The 22329-nt window shown below is 47.2% G+C and overlaps 1 long non-coding RNA gene across 3 annotated transcripts; it reads left to right on the top strand.

The window, feature by feature from the left end:
* Positions 1-1300: 1300 nt before the first annotated feature.
* LOC137211406 (uncharacterized) lies at positions 1301-22197 on the top strand. 3 transcript variants are annotated; one of them, XR_010937083.1, is made up of 6 exons: positions 1301-1374; positions 2048-2220; positions 10417-10505; positions 10767-10787; positions 20524-20615; positions 21852-22197. It is a non-coding gene; the product is annotated as an uncharacterized lncRNA (long non-coding RNA). The 3 variants fall into 3 exon arrangements; XR_010937082.1 differs by lacking the exon at positions 10767-10787; XR_010937079.1 differs by lacking the exons at positions 10417-10505; positions 10767-10787 and having other exon boundaries at positions 21852-22196.
* Positions 22198-22329: the final 132 nt, after the last annotated feature.

Raw genomic sequence — 22329 nt, forward strand, 5'->3', positions numbered from 1 at the left:
TCCTCACATCCAGGAAGCATTTGTTCGGCACCCGCTACCTGAAGGGCCTGTGGGAGGCCTGAGGACACAAGTGGAGCCTCAGGGCTCCCTTTCCCATGGAGGCTACAGACCCCGCCTGCAGCTGGACCGGGACCAAAGTCTTCTTGCTGGAAGGTATTAGTCTTGCTGCTCTCCTGTGTTTTCATGACGTGGATGTGGCTGTGACACTGGGCTCTGTCCATATTCCCTGGATCCCGCTGGCCCTGCTCTCTTGGCCTCAGCCCCAGTCTGCTTGGCCCGGCTCTGCTGCCCTGCTTGAGGGGCTTCTCCACACCCCTCTGCGTGGCTGGTAGAGTCTTGATCTGAGTGGTGGGTTTACCGGGAACTCACTGCTGCTGGTTTTGCTCATTACCCTTGCCTTGACTCCTGCCGTGAAAGTCCATCCTCTTAAGGCCTGGCCACGCGACCCACCATCCCCCGCATTCACATCAGCCCTCTGCACACTGAGTTGTATGGCTGGAAGGGGCCGTGGAGGGAGTCATTTCTCCCCCACCCCGTACCGTTTGCTTCTCTCGCCAATGCTGAGACCCCCAACCTTACCTGAACCTTACGAGTGAGGAGGGATCTGGGGAAAACCTAGGCAGGCAATAGGCTCACTTACTCCCCTTTTGTCCTTTCCCCCTCAGACTGTCATGCTCCTGGTAAATTTTGATGCCTGAGAAGCTCATTTTTTCCTTTTTAAATTAACCGTAAGGCCATTGCTTTTGCCATTTCTCACATGACTAAAGCACTCACATGCAGACTCAGGAGGCTGCATCCCACACACAGCACGTTGGACCAGTCTCCTCCAGTTTACATCTGCCTTGGCTTCCATCAGGAACAGAGACCTGGGCCACAGGCCCCCCCAAGCTACATCTCTTTCCATTCCTGCAGCCCCTTCCTCTCCCGGTGTCTGTGTGTGCTCCACCTGCCCCTTGCGGGTCATCCTGCATGCTTCCTCCAAGAGGCCTTCCTGCTTTATTCCAGTTTTCACCTGTTGCTTGCTACGGTCTCCTAGATGATAGAAACTGTACTGTAGCACATACAACCTGCGCTGAAATGATTTCTGCTTATACCTCCCTGCTAGACTACGGGCTCGTCTAGGACAGTGGCTTTGCTTCCTGTCTCTGTATTCAGGGTACTGCACACAATAGGCGCTCATCACGTTTTTTTTTGTTTGTTTTGTTTGTAGAATGTCGACGTGCTGTTGGAAGGCCTCCTTTCGGGAAATCACTAGCGGCAGTTTGATCTTCAGCCGCCAGGTGGCACTAGTGCCCAGGCGCTGCGCGGCCAGTCGGGAGGGCGGAAGGATGCTTTGAGGGAGGCTTCGGTGCTGGTTGCAGGTGGTGCTGCGAGGTCCGTGAGTCTTTTCCTTTCATTCTCAGATTGAGCACAAGGGTCGAACCAGAGAAACGGGGAAGGGGTGGCAGGTTGATAGCTGGGGCGGCAGCACAAGAGTAAACCAGGATTCAGCTATTAGGAACTAAATCCTGGGCAAAATGAGCTTATTTTGAGTGAGAGATCCGTGATCTGGGTGAGAAATCAGGGGCAAGGTCCCGATGTGGGAGAGGCCTAGGCTAGGAATCAGGGTGGGGGGACCTGGAGGTCCACGTCTCAGACTGGGCTGGGTGAGAATTATTTTGGGCTAAGAGTGGGGCGGGTTACCATTGAGAAGGGGGGACCCTTGAGGACCCTATGTTTCAGATCTGAGTTCTTGATCCAAATGAGAAACTTCTGAGGTGAAACAGCTTCAAAGAGGAGAGTGGGGGAACTTCTGCCTCACCCCTTGAGACAGACTCTGAGAGGTGAAGGCAGATTGCCTGGGGATGGGACACAGGGGCTTTCCTGGGGCTGGGGTTCATTCAGGGGGAAATGCCCAGCTCTGGAGCATTTCCCTGGAAGTAAGACTGCTTTGAAGGACTGAGAGAAGACCGCATGTCAATATCAAACCCAGCTGCCACAATTTCGTATCAGGCACCCTTTCCATCTTCACTTCTTCACCTCTCTGCGCTGGTTTTCTTCTCTGTAGAGTGGGGAATCCTCGCCTCCCAGGTCAGTTTGGAGACAGCCTGAGGTGAACAATGGGCAGTGCTTTGGAACCTGTAGGGCACTTCCCACCTGGTTCTCATTTGGAGCACTCACAGCTGGGCACCTGCTGGGGTTGAAATCCTGGTTTTCCCCTCCCCCACTGCGTGACGCTGGGTAAGTTACCCAACCCCTCAGTACCTCCGATTTCTCATGATCCCAATGACGATGTTAATAAGGACAGACCTCATGAAACTGCTGTAAGGATCTTTAAAGTGGCTCCTAAAAATGGCCTTCATAGACTGTTTTCATTTCAAAGTTTCTTCATCTTGTTCTTCTGAATGTTGAAATATTACAAGTGTGCATAGGTGTGGGTACCAATCAGCACCATCTCTATGTATTTGGGAAGTTACATTTGAAAGAAATCTCCTGGAAGGCATAATTATATACTGCACACGTGGCCATGGAACGCATCTAACCTTCTGGAACATACCCAGCTGACGGGTTTGGATTTAGGGGACTCTGCTAGATGGAGGCCTTCAACGTCACACAGATTTCACGTTAACCGTTCCCACAGGCTGCTCATATTTTCCAAGTCATTAGAGCTGAGGCCCCTTTCTTAGGCATGATGCCACCAGACAGAGGCCTGAAGGGGATAGCCAGAAAATTGATTAGCATCATTGAAACTCCCGTGGCAACAACTTTTTTCAAATTTCTTAAAGATACCCTGGAAGAATTGCCTTCCAGAAATTAAAAAGCCCAGAGCCATAGTTGGAGCTGGACCCCCCCAGAGATCTTCAGGATGTAAAGGTGGGTCTGTCATTGCAGGAGCTGAACTGAAGTTGGGGTGTTCCTTGGAGAACAGATGCAATAGGCCTCATTTTCATTTTTTGTTTGAAGCAAAAAATGCCAAACAGGACTCTTGCCACCTCGTTGTGGTACCTGTCCTCCATGATGACCTTGGGGCTCCAGGAGGACTTGCCACCGTTTCTTCTGATTCTGGGGTCAGTTGGGACCATGGTCTCCTCCATGCCTCTCAGCCCCTCAGTGAACCTGTCCCAGCCTTTGGGACAATCTCCCCATTCTTTATAAAGACGTGGCTTCTCTCTTCCTCCTGTACAGACCATCCCCAGCCCTTAGGGCTGTAGGCTGGTAGGTCTGGGACTGCCGTGGATGGGTGGTCTGCATTCAGGGAGGACCTGCATTTGGGAAAGGCCTGACGTGACCCTGAGCTGCACAGTAATCCGAGGCTCCCAGCAGCTGTGTGGTCAGCACTGCATTTTCCAGGCCAGGCTACCTGGAACACTTCTTCCTAAAGCTGTGACATGTCACTCTCCCTATCGGCCAACAAACCCACTGACTCACCTCCATAGACTCCCTCACCCTGCTCACTGCAGAATGTCACATTTCATCACAATCATGGTTTCCCTCCCAATACTTTCCCCACACAGCTGAGCACCACAGACGCTACAGTTTTCACCAGTGACCTCAGGAGCTGCAGGTGCTTAAGACTGAGACACTCTCCTACTTGATGGCTGTCTTTCCCACAAAACCTTATCCCTGCCTTAAATCAAAGACGGCTTCTAGCCATTCAGAGTCCCTGATGGGGGAGTGGGAGAGGGAATAAACAAAGACAAACGCCTCATTGGAGAAATGTATTCCCTACACATAGAGTAGACAGATAGCTATTTTCCACAGTATACCGGGAACTCTTATAAATAAATATGAAATAGACTAACAATCCAATAGAAAAGTGTGGAGAGAATATGGAGGGTCAGAAGAATAAATACAACTGGCCATTTAACAGATACTAGAATTTTTAAACTTGCTAATATTTAAGGCATGAAAATCAAAGCAATGCGCTATTTTCACAGAGATTGGTAAAATTAAAAAATTAACAAGGTTGATTACTGATTACTGAAGGTTGATTAGGGTTTAGGGAAACTGGCACTCTCCTATGCTGTTGAGTTTTAATTTGATGCAAAATTGAGAAAAACTTGACAACATTTATTAAAATACATATGTCTATACTCTTTGCTCCAGCAATTTACCCTTTAGAAAAATTTAAGAAAGATCACAGTAATAAATACACAAATAAGTTCAGTGTAGCTTTTTTTTTTTTTTTTTTTTTTGGTAATAAGAAACAATCCAAACGACCATCAATAGGGAATTGTTTAAAGAAGGAAAGAATGTCATTGTTAGGACAAATGAGTAAACCTAGTTGTACCACCAAGTGAAGATGTCCAAGATAGGCTTGTCAATGGATAAATTTACAAAACTATGCATTCTATGATCTCATTTCTGCAAAAACACATAGGTAGATACACACATGTAGATAGATACATGCACAGGAACAATCTAGACTATAATTGTAGTGGCTCATTCAAAGATAAGGAATTGATCAGGGTTTGCTCTTTTCATTTTATGCAGTGTACATTTCTATGCTATTTGAATCTTTTATAGTGCTCAGTCGCTTTTTGTAAAAAAATACTTAAAAAAATTTATGTATTTTTGGTTGCTTTGGGTCTTTGTTGCTGTGCGCAGTCTTTCTCTAGTTGTTGCGAGCGGGGGCTACCCTTCATTGCGGTGCGCGGGCTTTTCATTGTGGTGGCTTCTCCTGTTGCAGAGCACAGGCTCTAGGTGCGCGGGCTTCAGTAGTTGTGGCTTGCAGGCTTTAGAGCGCAGGCTCAGTAGTTGAAGCGCACGGGCTTAGTTCCGCGGCATGTGGGATCTTCCAGGACCATGGATCGAACCCGTGTCCCCTGCATTGGCAGGCGGGTTCTTAACCACTGCACCACCAGGGAAGTCCCTACTTTTTTTTTTAAAGAGCAGTTTAGGTTCATGGCAAAATCAAATGGAAGGTACAGAGGTTTCCCATATACCCTCTGCCCCCACCACATGCATAGCCTTCCCCATTACAACATCCCACACCAGCGTGGACATTTGTTACAACTAATGAACCTACGTGGACACATCACAATCACCCGAATTCCATAGTTTACATTGGGTTCACTCTTGGTGTCGTCCATTCTATGGGTTTAGACGAGTGTATAATGATTTGTCCACCATCACAGTATCATACCAAATATTTTCACTGCCCTAAAAATCCTCTGTGCTCCACCTACTCATACCTCAGTCCCTGCTAACTCCTGGCAAACACTGATCATTTTATTGTCTCCATAGATTTTTTCATAAATGGATGTTGGTGCTTACTTTTGGGGTTAAAGAAAACAATAAAGAAGATTAATTTTGTAGAGAAATATCACTTAGGCAATTATCATTTACCTGCACAGGTGAACCCCATCTTTCTCTGCTTACGGGAACATAAAGACCAGATTCTCTTGTACCCTGCACGAACACCGTATGTGCCATTCAAGTTGCCAAGAACTAACTAGAGCGAACCAGTTTAAAGCAGAATCTGTAGGCTTCAGTTTAATTTTTCTTCCTCAGAGAAGCCTCCCTGTCCTTTCACGGCCCCCCTCCCCTCCCAGCAGCCTGCACTTTCCCTTCTCTGTAACTGGCATGATATCTGAGAGGCGACTTTTGGCATTTCCTTGTTTGGTGCCTGTTCCCCACTGTGGCGTGGACTCCATGTGGACAGGGAACAGGGAAGTTGTGTTTACCTTGAGTTATGAGCATCTAGCATGTGCCTGGCACCCAGGAGGGGCTCAGTAAACATCTACTGAATGAGTATGGAATAAACACCTGTGAAACAACCCTGGGGACAGATTCCAGTTTTCAATTCCGCTTTCATGGAATCGGCAGTGGGAACAGGGTTTATTTGGGAGCAAATGTTCCTATGTATGGGGGGGAAGAGATTCACACATAAGTCTTGTTGGCCTTTGTGGAAACGGTGATGGACATGCTTGAATATCTTTCATGAGCTGTTATAACCAGAAGGGATATGAGCTCAAGGAGGGGTAGCACTTTTAAAAAAATAAACTTTATTTTATTTTATTTTTTCGGTACACGGGCCTCGCACTGCTGTGGCCTCTCCCGTTGCGGAGCACAGGCTCCGGACGCGCAGGCTCAGCGGCCATGGCTCACGGGCCCAGCCGCTCCGCGGCATGTGGGATCTTCCCGGATCGGGGCACGAACTCGCGTCCCATGCATCGGCAGGCGGACTCTCAACCACTGCGCCACCAGGGAAGCCCTAAACTTTACTTTTTAGAACAGTTTTAGATTTACAGAAAATTGGGAAGATAGTAGAGTGAGTTTCCATACACTCACATACCTTCCCCTATTATTAACATTTTACACTATTAACATTTGTTACAATTCATGAGCTGATACTGACACATTTATAGTCCCTATTTATTCCGATGTCCTTAGTTTGCCTTGATGTGCCCTTTCTGTTCCAGGATCCCACCCAGGACACCACCTTACTTGTAGTTGTCATGTCTCTTTCGGCTGTTGTAGGCTGGGACAGTTTCTCAGACTTCTATTTTTTCGATGACCATTTCTTTTTAAATTAATTTTTATTGGAGTCTAGTTGCTTTATAATGTTGTGTTAGTTTCTGCTGTACAGCAAAGTGTTGATGACCGTTTTGAATACTGACCAGGCATTTTGTAAAATGTCCCTCAACTGAGATTTGTCTGATGTTTCTCTCGTGATTAGACTGGTGTTCGGGTTTTTGGGAAGAAGAGCACGGAGGTAAAGTGCCATTTTCATCACATATCAAGGGTACGTACTACCCACGTGACTTACCACTGTTGACCTTGACCTCCATCACCTGGACAAAGGGAGTGCTTGTCAGGTTCATCCACTGTGAAGTTACTCTCCCCTCCCCCCCATACTGTCCTCATTGGAAGGAGGTCATTATGTGCCGCCCACACTTAAGGGGGGGGGTTATACTTCACTCCTTGGAATTCTTATACTTCACTCCTTGGAATTCTTCTGCAGGGGAGATTGTCTCATCTCCATTTATTTATTTACACAATCATTTATTTATATCAGCAAACACTCATTGACATTTATTTTATACTTTGGGTGATAATCCAAAATCACTGTTTAAATTTTTTTTTTGGTCAGCTTATTCCTAGTTTGGCCATTGGATGTTCTTTAGCTGGCTCCTGTGACCATCTGACGTGCCCCCGTCATTTCTTTTTTAAGAACTTCCTTACGTTATGGCACTGTGAGAACTCTAGGCTCATCTTGTATATTTCCTGCTTCAGTCCTAGAAGCAGCCATTTCTCTAAGGATCTCTAGTTCCATTTATTGGGGAATAGTATTAGGTGTGGTGTGCTTGTTGCTACTTGGCGGTGGTAGAACTTTTTCAGGTATTGCAGATCGAGAGGGGCATTTCTTCTCTACAGGTATAGATTTTAAGTCCTAAGTCCATATAGTCTTATTATTTTCCTGCTTTGTTGGACATGAGTAGACCTTGAGTACATAGATCTGTCAGAAATTCATCACAAACATCTTTAGACGGGAATGAGACTGGCTAAAATAAGAGTCACTAAAGGAAAGTCACTTGGCCATCCCTCAAATATGAAACAACTGATATAGCAGGCAAAGGAAACATAACATAGAAGAGTCTGTTGTTTTGTTATTGGATAGCTGGTAATAGTTATCATATCACAGATGTTATTGTAAAGGTCTGTTGACAAAAGCAATCAAGATTGTACTGAAAGTATTGGACAAGAATGTTGCTTTGGGGCCACACTGATGTGGATTTGAATCCTTTGACCGTTATCTATCAGCCTTGGATTCTGGACAAGTCATTCTACTCCTCTCAGCCTCCTTTTTCTCATCTGTAAAGGGGATATAATGATCATATCTACCTGATAGAGTTGTTTGAGGATTAATGAGATATTGCACATCAGATGCTTAGTCTCAGTGCTTGACAAATGGTAATTACTCAATAAATGTCAACTGCCTGAAATATTGCCAGGGAGCACCCGGTCGGGGGAAAACACGTAGAGCAGATGTCGAGATATACAAGTCCTGTTCAGACACCTGAAAATAAATTTTATTAGGACAGCAGACTTTGGCCTTTCATGTGGACAGCTTTAGGATATGGGTCAAAACTATTTCAAGGCCTAATAAAAACAAACAAATGGGACCTAATTAAACGTAAAAGCTTTTGTACAGCAAAGGAAACCGTAAACAAAACAAAAAGACAGCCTCCAGAAGGGGAGAAAATATTTGCAAATGATGTGACAGACAAGCGATTAATCTCCAAAATATACAGATAGCTCCTACAGCTCAATATATGTGTGTGTGTGTGTGTGTGTGTATGACCTAATCAAAAAATGGGCAGAAGATTTAAATAGACATTTCTCCAAATAAGACATACAGATGGCCAAAAGGCACATGAAAAGATGCTCAACATCACTAATTATTAGAGAAATTAAAATCAAAACTACAATGAGATATCACCTCACACTGGTCAGAATGGCCATCATCAAAAAGTCTACAAACAAATGTTGGAGAGGGTGTGGAGAAAAGGGAACCCTCCAACACTGTGGTAGGAATGTAAATTGGTACAGCCACTATGGAGAACAGTATGGAGGTTCCTTAAAAACTAAAAATAAAGCTACCATATGATCCAGCAATCCCACTCGTGGGGATATATCCAGAGAAAACCATAATCCGAAGAGATACATGCACTCCAATGTTCATTGCAGCACTATTTACAGTAGCCAAGACATGGAAGCAACCTAAATGTCCATTGACAGAAAAATGGATAAAGAAGATGTGGGGTGTGTGTATATATATATATATATATGAATGAGTGGAATATTACTCATTCATAAAAGAGAATGAAATAAAGCCATTTGCAGCAACATAGATGGACCTGGAGATAATCATACTAAGTGAAGTAAAGCCAGACAGAGAAAGACAAGTATCATATGATATCACTTATGTGTGGAATCTAAAAAGAAAAGATACAAATGAACTTATATACAAAACAAAATAGATCCACAGACATAGAAAACAAACTTATGGTTACCAAAGAGGAAAAGGGTGGGGAAAGGGATAAATTAGGAGTTTGGGATTAACATATACACATAACTATATACACAATAGATAACCAACAGGGACCTACTGTATAGCACAGGGAAATATACTCAATATTTTTTATTTTTTTAAAATTTATTTTATTTTTGGCTGTGTTGGGTCTTCGTTGTTGCACGCGGGCTTTCTCCAGTTGCGGTGAGTGGGGGCTACTCTTCGTTGCCGTGCATGGGCTTCTCATTGCGGTGGCTTCTTTTGTTGGGGAGCACGGGCTCTAGAGCGCAGGCTCAGTAGTTGTGGCACACGGGCTTAGTTGCTCTGTGGGATCTTCCCGGACCAGGGCTCGAACCTGTGTCCCCTGAATCGGCAGGGGGATTCTTAACCACTGCGCCACCAGGGAAGCCCTATACTCAATATTTTGTAATAACCTATAAGGGAAAAGAATCTGAAAAAGAAATATCTATATATAGTATATATTCTCTATATAGTATATATTCTCTATATATACATACTGATATATATAAAACTGAATCACTCTGTATACCTGAAACTTACACAAAATTGTAAATCAACTATACTTCAATAATAATTTAAAAAAACGATTTCAAGGCCCAAAATATAGCAACATCCAGGCAGAGCAACTAATGGTAGATATTTTTCCCAGGTGGGGTGGTGGGCTCTCCCCCGTTTCTCAGATTCTGATAAATGAGTCCCCCTAGATCTGCCAACCCTGCAGAGAATGGGGAGTGGACCTGCCCGCCCACCCACTGTCACATTCCCCTGGCAGATGGCCCAGGGGAAAGAAAAGGTGAACATAGCACTGGGAATAGAGGCCAGCTCTCACCCCAGGTCTTGATGAGAATCAGAGGCAGATCTAAGTAGATGGATGGGTTTGGCCCCCAAGAGTGTCATTGCTAGAAGGGAGAGGTTATCCATCACTCACGTGGGGAATTTTTGAGGAGTTTGGCAACAGACACCAATATCATTTGTGGGGTCCATGACCTCTGAAGGTGAGTAGGGGAGGCGGCATTCACTTCTTGATGGGGCCGGTGTCTCAAATGACGATGGTGGCAAGGACAGGGCTGCTCTCTCTAAACGGATCCCCAAATGGGATGGAGAGGGCCTGTCTCATTATTACACTGGTCTTATCTCTGATTGCTATTTTGGTTGGTGAGTCATTGTGAAGATGCCACGCGCTCAAAATTCCACCCCAGAGACAGCAGCCCTAAGGGCAAACATTTACTTGATTACCCCATGTTATGGACTGAATTGTCTTCCCCCCCAAATTCAGATGTTGAAGCCCTAATCCGTTATATGACTGTATTTGGAGAGAGGACCTTTAGGGAGGTAATGAAGGTTATCTGAGCTCAAAAGATTCGGAGCCTAAACTGATAGGACTCTTGTCTTTTTAGGAAGAGGAGGAGACACCAGAGCTCTCTCTCTCTGTCTGTACAGAGAAAAGGTCATGTGAGGACACAGTGAGAAGGTGGCCATCTACAAGGTAGGAAGAGAAGCCTTACCCAAAGCCAACTCTGATGGCATTTTTATCTTGAACTTCTAGCCTCCAAGAGTGGGGAAAAAAAGTATCTGTTGTTTAAGCCACCCAGTTTGTGGTAATTTGTAATGGCAGCCTGAGCTGTCTAATATGCCCCGTATTTTTTCCACTGCACGTGTGAAACAGTTGCATTTCTTGTTTTGTGATCTGTTTGCTCCTGTCCTCTGGCCACATAATAAAAGTTACTCTGTTTATCCATTTGCTTAGGTTTAATGGCATTTCTTTCTGGTGAGTGAAGAATTTAAAATCCAGAAATAAGTTGGTGAAGGAATTAGTGAGTATCTATCCTCAGTTATTTTCTATCCCCAAGGATAGTCTTAACTTTTTAAAAGAAAATTAGGAAACTGTGGTCCCATGAGGGGGTGCTCCTGGAAACCTGGTCTAGTGGTAAAGCCAACCTTTCATAAGAGGAAGTGTCTCCGGGAGAATGGATTCTGGAGAATAAGTGTGTTTATTGAGCATTTGTGGCCTCACTGGGCACATGCACAGGACCGCACTTGCTAAACCCAGAGACTCCTGAAGTAGGAACACATCCCCAATGCTGTGACAGCTCACGGGCTCAGAAGAGTTCAGATATTTGCCCAGAGCCACTCAGGTAACAAGTAAATAAGATAAAATACAGACCTAATTTTGTTGAGTCCTAAATCTTGGGCTTTCCCAGCACTGAGGACTGTGGCACTGGCCCATCAGGGAGGGTTTATAACCTCAAGGACACTGGTCACCACTGAAACAATGCTGGTCACTGTGTCCTCGGCATCAGGCTCACAGCAATCTGCCCACCAGACAGGTGCTTCCAGTTGGGTCAGGAAGTTTCAGGAAGTTCCCGAATATGGGAGAAATACCCCCCCTCCTGACCATCACGGGGTCTTTGTCCAGCAAACCCCCTTGTTGTTGGGGAGAGAACTTGTTAACGGGAAGGGGGTGTTTAGGGTCCCTGGTTTGACACCTGTCCCCAGACTGGGAGTCTTTATTACAAATAAATATCTTGACATTTTACTCTATAGATCATCCTTGACATAATTTTGTTGACATGAGTATATCACCAAGTGTGTCCCTGTTATTGAATTATTGTAAAAATTTAGAGCTTTGGGACATCTCTAAGTCCATATGTGGATGACTGTGGACTTTGAGATACTTCCTCTAGGGGAAGATGAGACCAAGGAGGAACTACTAAGGGGACCTGCAGAGGCAGAAAGGTGATATTTATTGGGATCTGGAAAAGAGGGGCAGGAAGAGGGTAAGAGCAAGGAGAAGAGCAACGAACACTTACTGAGTGCTTATCTAATGACCCAGAAAGCATTATGTCCATTTTACAGATGAAGAAACTGAGGCTTAAGAAGTTAAATAACTTGCTGAAGTTCAAGCAGCTAATATCTCCAAAACTGTTTCCGGAACCTCATGCCAGTGCCCAGTGTCTTTCCATGATACCAGGCGTCCTTTCAGAAACCCTGGTCTTGATTCTCACCAGCCCCCACCAGCCCTTCCCTTCTCTAAGCAGTTTCCCTCAAATCCAGGAACAGCTTGCAATTCTGATCTTAGCCACAGGGTGGCGACATTGTCCGACTATGGCTCAGGTCGCCTCCCCTGTGTCTGGTGGGGTTGCCCTGCGCTGGGTGCTTTTAGCACCACATTTACTCAGTTCTCCCGACAACCCTGGGAAGTAGCTATTATCCCGTTTTACAGATGAGGCCATGGAGGATCTGCCCACAATTACCCGGTCTGTAGTAGAAGCAGGAATGGAATCAAAGTCTGCCTGTCTGTCTGCAAGTTCCCGCCTCCCAGCATGCTGGGCTCCCAGAGAAAAAGTCGTTCTGTGCCCTCAGGATGCACAGTCTGGTGGGGAGGTAGACGGGGTGGGCGGGGGACCCCACTTGAGCCTGGGCCGGGGGTGTGTAATGAAGGAGGAGGGTGGGTGAGGGGTATCCAGGCCTTCGCTTTGGTTAACGAAGGGGAGAGTTAGGTTTTAAGATGGGAATAAAGTACAGTTAGAACCACTCCTGTGAATCCCTTAGGATGCTGCTGTGTTGTAGACCGACGTACCACCCTCAGCAACTTGTCCTCCTGCTTTGGAAGAGACTGCCTTTTCCTCCTGGTAGACGGTTGGCTGTGTTCCCGAGCAAGGCTACATGAAAATGTGTCTGCAGATTGAAATGTTAGATTCCTGTCCCAGACAGGGACGTGCTGGAAACGCCTGGAGCTGGCTTGTGAGAGCTGGTGTTACGCGTCTTTTCCCGAGTCTGTGCTCAGGGTCATCATGGTGGTGGTTTGAAATGAGCCATGGAGGGAGTATCCACACCACAGGGATTGGCAAATGCTAGAGACCAGGGCCTTGTCCTCCTGAAGAGCCAGCTGTTAAACAGCTCCTGACACAGCCCTGCCCCCGGGGAAGGTGGGTGGGAGCAGAGAGATGGACCAAGGGCCCCAAGGGAACCCATGGATTTACAGCTTCCGTCTCAAGCTTACTCCAAGCTTTCAGTTTGTGAAGAGAGTAGATTCTCCTAGAGTGGAATCGCTGCATAATTTAAGTTGCTACTTTCCTGTCTCTTCTTTATTGCTCCTGAGAGCAAGTAACAGACTTTGAGTAGAAAACATGCATAAGCTGTGTCTGCACTGGAAGCAAGATGGCTAACACGGACTGTGTCTTTGGACCAACCCGTGATGGACTCTGCCCAGGTCCTAAAGAGGTGGGGCGCCTACATGGAGCAGAGTGGCTGTGGGGTTAGCTGCGGAGGGAGGGCACACACGTGATGCTCACCTCGGGGCTCAGTGACCACAGCAGATGGTGACTGGACGGGAAAGGAGGTCCCTGGCTGTGCCGAGGCACTGGCGTGCTCAGTAAATATTTGCTGAGTGGAAACCAGCCATGGCTGCTATGTGCACCTTAGCTGAAAGCTGCCTGTCGTGTTCAAGAGCGTATGTGACACCCCAGCGTCCTTACAGGAGGGCTGGGACCAGGGTGAGTCAACAGGACACCCACTCTCAGGTGCCGACCCTGCACTTGCACCAGCCTGAGCGTGGGGTCTCCTTGCCTCCCTGTTCACAGGGCCTGGGGCCTGCATCAGAAGAGGGGGAGGCAAGAGCCTGTGACCCGGTCACATCACAAGGGAGGCCATCTGAGCTGCATCTGGAAGGGTCTTCAGGCACTGGGTGGGAGGGAAGGTCTTACTCCAGGGAGTGGGAGCTGGTGTGCAGGCTGGAGGCTGATGGGGGTTCTTTCTTAGGCCCATAAGGGATGGGGAGTGACCCCTAAAGTGGGGAGGTTTTCCCAGTTATCTGTTCCTGCTGGGGCTCTCCCTCCCTTCTGTGCTCCCAATGGGAGGGTCTCAAAGGTCGGTGGGCACCTTCTCAGGGGTCATGAGTGGGGACCTACCTCTTCCCTGTGGGGAGGTTGGTGTACCCTGAGCCCCTGGGGTGGGTAGAAGGTTGTGCTGGATGTTTTGTTCTGTCCAAACCCTGTTGGTTGCAAGAGAGATGCTGAGAACTTGTCAGGCCAAGAACCACAAGGGAACCCTTGTGATAAAGGAAGCCCAGCAGAAAGAGGCCGACTGATGTGGCTGGGGAGAGAGTCACCCACAAACTGAGGTTGGGCAGAGCCATGCATGGGGGCTGGGCACAAGCTCAGCGTGGGGGCAGTCCCTCCACTAGGGGGGCTTCTCCAGCTTTAAAAGGTAACGTACTTGGTGTGACTAATGGGATGGTTAAGACTAAGGTGAAAAGACCCTGTGAAAGCTGGACCATGAGACTCCCTAGGAGGACACTTCAATGCCCCAGGAAGAAGGGCAGGTCCACCAGCCTGCAGCTCACAGACAGGGAAGGTCCCCGGGCCCTGCTGGGAGACCAGCTGAGGGTTGCCAGGCCAGCAGCCTTTGCAGGTCTGGGTTGCAGCCGGAGGTGCACGCCTGTTTTTGACACGCTGAGTGCAAGGGGAGGCGGCTGTGGTTGACCAAAAGTCACCTTGATCTCAGAGGCTGCTGAGATGCAGCCACAGGTCTTAGTTCCTCTCTGGGGTGATGCGAGGGAGGCAAGAGGCTGCCCTGGGACAGTCCTGGCCTCCTGCCCCCTCATGTGGCTCCTCAAGGTCTGAAACCATCTTGCGTGGGAGATAAACTGCCCTGAGAGGGGCTTGGATCCGGAAAGACTGTTGGTCTGAAAGGGCAGGGACCTGGTCTTAGGCCAGGCTCTGCCTTGTACTGACTTTCCACATCTTGCGGTTTACCAGTTAACCAACGTCTCTGGAGCCTTAGTTTACTCATCTGTAAAATGGGAAGGTAATCCCAATGGTACTTATCTCTCTCATAGGTGAAAGTGCTTTTGCCCTGGAAAGTGCTAGACAAGTGGGGTGCGTTGATGATGGTTTAGCTCCCTGGGTGCCTCTGACGGACTGGAGACCAGGAGGAATGTCTGTCATGTAGATACAGCAGGAACAGAGGCAGCAGTGCCCTGTGTATCCAGGGGCCAGACTTCTCCCATCCTCAGCCCTTCAGCCCAGGGCTGGGCTCCCACCTCATCAGCACAGGGGCCCGCCTCAGTGACCCGAGCGAGGACCTCCCACCTCCCACCTTTGGGGGCCCCTCACCCACCAGAAGACTTTCTCTCAGGCTGCTCGGCTTTACAAAATGGAGGTATTTTCCAACTGTCTCACAGAGAACCATGCAGCTGTTTTTATTTTCTTTTTTATTCTAATGTACAGCAAATCACATTACAGATTAAAAAAAAAAAAAAGCCGCCTACAAGCAAAAGACTTAAACATTTGAAGTGCTATAAAACGGATTCGTCAGTGACTCTCCTGAGACCATGCATGTACTTAGCATTTTATCTCGGTCTGTAAGTGTGTGGTGTTGAGGTGAAGAGACAGAAGTCACCCTGAGGGGTGTCCCCATCTTCCCTGCTGCTCTGTGCCACCCTGACCCTTTTGAGGGCCTGTGAAGGGAAACTCTGAGCCCGGGTCACAGAGGCAGGTCATGCTTCCTTGAGAATGAGATCTGTCCTGGGGTCTTTCTCTGGAAGGGCCGGAGTCCTCCCCTTCAGGTCAGCCTTGGGCCCTGGACTTGCAAATGTGCCCTTAGCATCAGAGATGGAGCCAGAGCGCGGTGAGGGGTGCAGGAAAGAGGCTGCCTGAATGGCCTCCGTGTGACCCTGACAGCTGGAACCCATGTCACATGCAGGCCCCGGGCATGCTCCTGACAAGGGACGATTTTTGGTATTTGTGAGTGATGGATGGTTCCTACCTTTCGGTCACTTCCTCACTGATTTCCGCCTCTTCTGAACTCTTGGTCTGCATTACTGTGTGGGAAGAACTCATTCCTCCCCCCCAACCCTGCCACCACACTTGTCCCTCCTTAACTCTTACACTGCTACTACTACTAGCACTCACAGCACTTCTGACACCAGATGTGGGGTACCCCAGCACCAAGCAAGTCTGTGACACCAGCTGGTTGTCCTACAATTCAATTCAGTTCTGACACTGTCCACCTGGAGATAGGCTACAGGTTAAGGGCTCAGTCCTACAAGACTGCCCCACCCCCCATTAACATGTCAATCATAAGTCCAGGTTGTCACTCGTGCTTCTGATGATGTTATAAGTCGGAGGTTCCCAAAACCTCCTCCTTGGTTTCAATTAATTTGCTAGAGCAGCCTGCAGGATTCAAGAGAACAGTTTATTTACTGTTTACCAGTTTATTATAAAGGATACAGACGAACATGAAAAGGGAAGATACGCAGAGGGCAAGGTATGTGGGAAGGGGCGTGGAGCTTCCGTGCCCTCTCTAGGTGCCCCACTCTCCCAGCACATCCGTGTGTTCACCAACATGGAAGCTTTCCAAACTCCATACTATTGGGATTTTCACGAAGGCTTCCCTGTGTAGGCATGATAGACTAATAACTCCATTTCCAGCCTCTCTTCCCTCTCTGGAAAAACGGGAGTGGGACTTCTAATCCTAGCCTGGTCTTTCTCGTGACCAGCCCCCGCTAAGGATCCCACCAAGAGTCACGTCGTTAGAACAAAAGCCTCTGCTATCAGCCCGGAAATTCCCAGAAATTTAGGAATGCTGTGTCAGAAACCAGAATCAAGGCCCAGTGTTAGAACAAAAGATGCCCTAGTCCTCTTATCACTTTCGGAAACCGCAAGGGTCTTAGGAACTCTTTGCCGGGAACTCAGGGCAGGGACCAATATACGTTTTTTCTATCATCTCAAAATTACCAAAAATAGTTGGTCCCGCAGGATCCTCACACTCGGGCCCCCCAGGCTGGGCTCCCCTTCCTGCCCTGAGTCTCTAAAGGCCCAGCACCCTCTCCACTGGACAGCTGGGTTCCTTCTTGCCTTCACCCCTCACACCCAGTCCTTTGCCAAGTGATTCTACTGCAGCCGTGTCTCTCTATCCTGTCACCTCTGCCCTCCGTCACTGCCCTGACTTAGCCCCTCATCTCTTGCCTGGATTTTACAATGTCTCCGTTCTGGCCCCGTGCCTCCAGTGTCTCCCGGGAGGCCATGCTGCCCTGATTAATCCACCTAAAGCATCTTCTGATGCTGCCTCTCCCCGGTTCAAAGAGCTTCACTGATTTCCAGTTACCCACGGAATTTATTTCAGATGCCTCAGCCTGGCTTTTAGCATCATCTATGGCCCTGCTACGCAGAGTGCGGTCCTCAGACCTGAAGCTTTAGCATCACCCAGGAGCTTGTATGAAATGCAGACTCTCAGGCCCCCCAGAGCTACTGAGTCAGAACCTGCTATTGAACAAGATTGCCAAGTGAATCGTGTGCACGTTCAAGTTGGACAAGTGCTGCCTTATGATTTGATTTCTTCCTTTTAAAGATATATATAATCAGATATATAATATACATACTTATAGCATACGTATATGTGTCAGCAAGTCATACATGCATATGGTTTTAAAAAATGTACTGAAGGGGCTTCCCTGGTGGCGCAGTGGTTGAGAGTCCGCCTGCCCATGCAGGGGACGTGGGTTCGTGCCCCGGTCGGCCCAGGAGGATCCCACGTGCCGCGGAGCGGCTGGGCCCGTGGGCCGTGGCCGCTGAGCCCGCGTGTCCGGAGCCTGTGCTCCGCAACGGGACAGGCCACAACAGTGAGAGGCCCGCGTACAGCAAAAAAAAAAAAAAAAAAATGTACTGAAAAGTCTCAGTCCCCTCCTGGCCCCAGTTCCTCTCCCCAGAGGCAACCACTTGTATTATTTCTGGTTTTAGTTTTTCCGTGTTTACTTCTGTGTCTGATGTGTATTTGTGATCTGATCTGATAATGTGTCTGATGGTATTTCTGGAGTTTTCAAACTGAAATATACCTAATGGCTTCTTGTTAATCTAGGGTGGATTTAACTCATTGATTCCCCCTCCCCTCCAACCTGCCTCCTGTTCTGCCTGCCAGTGGTTGGAATTGATCCTCTGCTGCCGGCTTTTGTCACGCGTCTGGTGGAGCCTTGGTTTTCCCCTTTTGTTTGAAAAGGATCCAGGCAGCTCTGTGGGCAATCAGGCTCCACCTTAGGGTGGTGGCAGGGGCTGGCTTTTATGCTGGGGAACCCCTAAATTTCAGAATGAGGAGGCTTTCCTGAGGCCCCAGGACCCACACAAGCTGCTGAGTTCTCTCCAGACCATGCATGCGTTCAGGGTTTTTGGGTTTTGTTTTTGTTTTAGAAGAGCCTTTATTTGTTGACATCTGAGAAGGAATGCCTGGCTCCTTCATGGTCATGCATGGGCTGGGTGAGGGCTGGGAGTTGACTATTCCATGCCCAGACTGCCCAGTAGGCTCCCTGTTTCAGCCCTGTTCTCACTCCACCCTCTTTCCTACCCGGCCGTCTGAGTTCAGAGGCCCCGCGCTTCCTCTGGGCAGATGGCTCCGTCCTCCACTGTGCCCCTAGGTGTGTGTTCTAGGTCATTGGTTCTCAAACTTGGCTGCACGTCGGGCTCACCTGGATCATTAACAAAGTCCTGTCCCCTGGGCAAGACCCCAGAGATTCTGATGTAATTGGTCTGGGGTCTGGCTCTGCCTTACTAGGCGGTCCTCTTCCTTTTCTCTCTGAGATTCCAGGCGTCTCTGGTCTGCTGATTAGTTGCCTCCCTGTCTCTCTTTGATGTGATCGATACACTTAAACAAAATACATTTACTATAGTTTTAAGGTTCCAGGGAAGGAGAGGACACACGTGCATTTACTTCGTTCATGAACATCTTGAACAAGAAGTGCAAAACCTAATTTCAGTCCACGTGTCCAACTTCATCTGCAGCCTCTCCTTTGCACTCTGTAATTTAGCAAATACCAACAAACTCCAAAACCATTCCCTTTCGCCCATCTGCACACTGCTCTTTCCCACATCTGTGACGTCACTCACGCTGCTCCCCGGGTAATGTCTAAGCCCAGAGACGAGCTGTGGGTCAGCCTCTGCATCTCCTGACCTTCCCTCTGCTCTGAAACGGCTCCAGCAGTTTCAAGCTCCTCGCTTTCACACAGCCACAATCAGAGGCAAGAGCCAGTGGGCAGAGAGGGGCACGGGCTTCTCCTCTCCCTCCTTCCTCTTGTCAGGTGGAAGTCATTCTCAGAAGCTCCCAGGAAACTTTTCTTACCTATCATTGGCCAGAATAGTGCCACGTGCCCGCCACCAGAGAGCAGGGGAGTATCCCCACCTACATCCCTGATCCAGGTATCTCGTCTTGACAGCAGAGCCAGTTAGGGCTGTTAGTAAGAAGAGGGGAGGCTCTGGGGGAGGAAGTGCATGCTGTTTGACCACAGTATTGTATTTCTCTGTTCATTCTGTGTCTTCTTTGGGGAACTAGTTATCTACAAGTTTGGTCCCCATTGTCAGTCCATTTTGCTCTAATTGCTTCCCTCTTGTCTTCTATGTTATTTTCTCATCATGTTTCCCATCACTGATGGAGTTTTCTGTAGTGTTGATTCTGTTCTTTGTATTTTAAGTTCTGCCAAAGAATTAATTTTCTCCTCAATTATTTTATTTGCTGCTCCATCCTCCAACCCCCTTCATATTCTGATATTTTCTTTCACCTCTGGTTTCATCAATCTTTTGCAAACTGCTGTTTCTTTCCTTTATTTTGGAGGACGAAATATTGGTGTAGGTCTCATGTTAGGTTTTTTTTTTTTTCCTGCTTTTTTCATCTTTGATTGGAGTCTTTCTATTTGTTCTGCTAGTTGGCTCAGCAAACCTGTGTATCTGGATTCCTTTTGCCTTTGCTTTCTGTCAGGACCCTGAAGTCTGAGCACATGAGTTAGAGAACTAGATGTCATGCCTTGTATCCTTTGCTTGGCCTCACAGCTGCCTGGGGAGGCTGGGAAGAGAGCCTGGGCTCTGGGCAATGGGAGCTGGAAAGCCCTGTCTGCTCCACCTGCCCCAGGCCTGTGAAAGCCACAGAAAAACAGCCTCCTCTGAGTGGGGTCTTCCTGTTCCACGAGGAGCCCCCTGTGGGATTCCACTTCCTTCCCCTCCACCCCTTCTGACTGGGCCGGCCATGTGGTGTGGCATCGTGCGGTTCATGAGCTTTCCGTCCCCTCACCCCTCCTGCCCCTTTGTCTGCTGCCTTTCCCATCTGGGTCATTGCTCCTGGAATGGTATTTCTCAAACTGGTGTGCTTTGTAGTCTCGGGGTCCTGCAGGTGCTCTGTTAGAATGTTTACATTTCATGCTTTCATTTCAATAATAATCTGACAGTTAATAATCTGGTAGTTCATTATGTGCATATTTGGATCCTACAGGTGCCCCCCTATAACAAAGGCATTTTCAGGGCTGCGTTTGCTTTTGTGTTACAGCATCTTCACAGGGGGACCAGATAACGGCACAGAGCATCGTCCTGATGGGGACCACCTGGTGCATGGTTTATGTGGAGGAGACAGGTGGGAGGACCGGCCATCAGGCAGGACAGGGCAGAGTGACAATAATAACCTGTGCTTTTGATGCCGGCACTGCTCTGAGTGCTGTGAGTGTGTTAACTCAGTGACTCTGCCGACAGCTCTGTGAAGGAAGACCCTGACTACTGCACTCTTACAGCTGAGGAGATGGAAGCACTGGGAAGTCAAGGCCCTGCTCAAGAGTTTGCAGCCGGTAAGTGGACTGAGGGTTTGACACGGGCAGCTGGGTCCCAAAACCTAATCTCTTACCCATTAAGCTGTAAGGCTCACGTACATTCACCCAAAGTTAATTCAGCTAAAACTAGTTTGCTAAAAGACAGTTTACACAGAAGTCCATTGAACAACCAATTCGCTGAATTTGATAAATTTATAAAATATTTACTTCTGCCAATTATTGATAAAATTTGGACTTCCCACGTAGTGCAGTGGTTAAGAATCCTCCTGCCAATGCAGGGGACACGGGTTCGAGCCCTGGTCCAGGAAGATCCCACATGCCACGGAGCAAATAAGCACCACAACTACTGAGCCTGCGAGCCACAACTACTGAAGCCCGCGTGCCTAGAGCCCATGATCCGCAACAAGAGAAGCCACCGCAATGAGAAGCCCGTGCACCACAGTGAAGAGTAGCCCCGCTCGCCGCAACTAGAGAAAGCCTGCGCGCAGCAACACAGCTAAAAAATAAATAAATTTATTTAAAAATAAAATAAAGTAAAATTATTGATAAAATTTACAGTGCTTTGAGTCAGATGGATTACCAGAACCTGTGAGGACTTTGGGGAACAAAGACCCCAGGGATCTGGCTTCAGACTGCCTCCCTGGCCTCAGGCCCTCTCCCTCTGCCTGTCAGTCTCTTCATCTCTCTGCCTCCCAGTCTCCCCTCTCAGGCCATCTTGTGAACTGACTTCTCTTTCTGTCTCCAGCAGGGAGCTGGGTAGAGAGACATGAAACATTGCTTTAGGTGCTCTTAGGAAGAAATAATGAAACCTGTCAACCAAAATGACAGAAATCTTTGAAAACTGTTAAACCATTTTTCCAATATGAATTGCTTTAAGTTTTACACATAGTTTTAAAAAAAGAAGTTTCTGGTAAATGGATAGATTTGATAATTTTGATGACTTGAACATTCACTAAATTGGCATCTGACAAATTGGCTCCCTTCTGCCCCTTAGCACCTCTCCAAAAGGCTTGTCACATTAAAAAATTCCTGCCCTATAGCTGTCAGGGGCGTATCTGACTGGTAAGCTGAGGTATGGGATTCTATCTTTGTGGCACCAACTTATAAAAGTTCATTAGCAGTAATGTTGTAAACACCCACTACGGGTGCAAATACCCAATGAAGAACGTTCTTGTTCTATGATTCCAGTGGCAAGTAGATAGATATGTGTTGAATGAAGACTTTAATAATGTTGTCATGTTAATTTTTTTTCAGGTGAATAATGCAATTCTACAGATCTATCAATTGTCACCTGGCAGAGTTTTGGTTAAGATGAGATTCTGGTAAACAAAGACTTTAATCAAGTATTGGTACAATAAATGTATGTGAACTAGCATTCTTGTATTGAAGTTAAAAAACTAAATAAAATACAGAGCCTGATGTGAGCCTGCAATTTTCTCTCTTAATACCAACACCAATGGTTTAGTTTCAGCAAAACAAAAACATTCATCACATTACATTAAAGTTGCATGTTTGAATATGTTCGAATAATCATTGCTTTATTGTTTCGTTGCTTTGTATTTATTTACTTTATATACATTTTTTGTCTATAATATAAAAGCTATAAGCACCAGACATTAATACATAGTTTCATGTTTATACATCTTTAAGTAACATAATAAAAATTAAATCAACATTCAGTAATGAGAATTATTTTCTTAAAAGGAATCTTTTTTTTACCATAAAGTGAATT

This window comes from Pseudorca crassidens, chromosome 2 (assembly GCF_039906515.1).
Source record: "Pseudorca crassidens isolate mPseCra1 chromosome 2, mPseCra1.hap1, whole genome shotgun sequence".
NCBI classification, from domain to species: Eukaryota; Metazoa; Chordata; class Mammalia; order Artiodactyla; family Delphinidae; genus Pseudorca; species Pseudorca crassidens.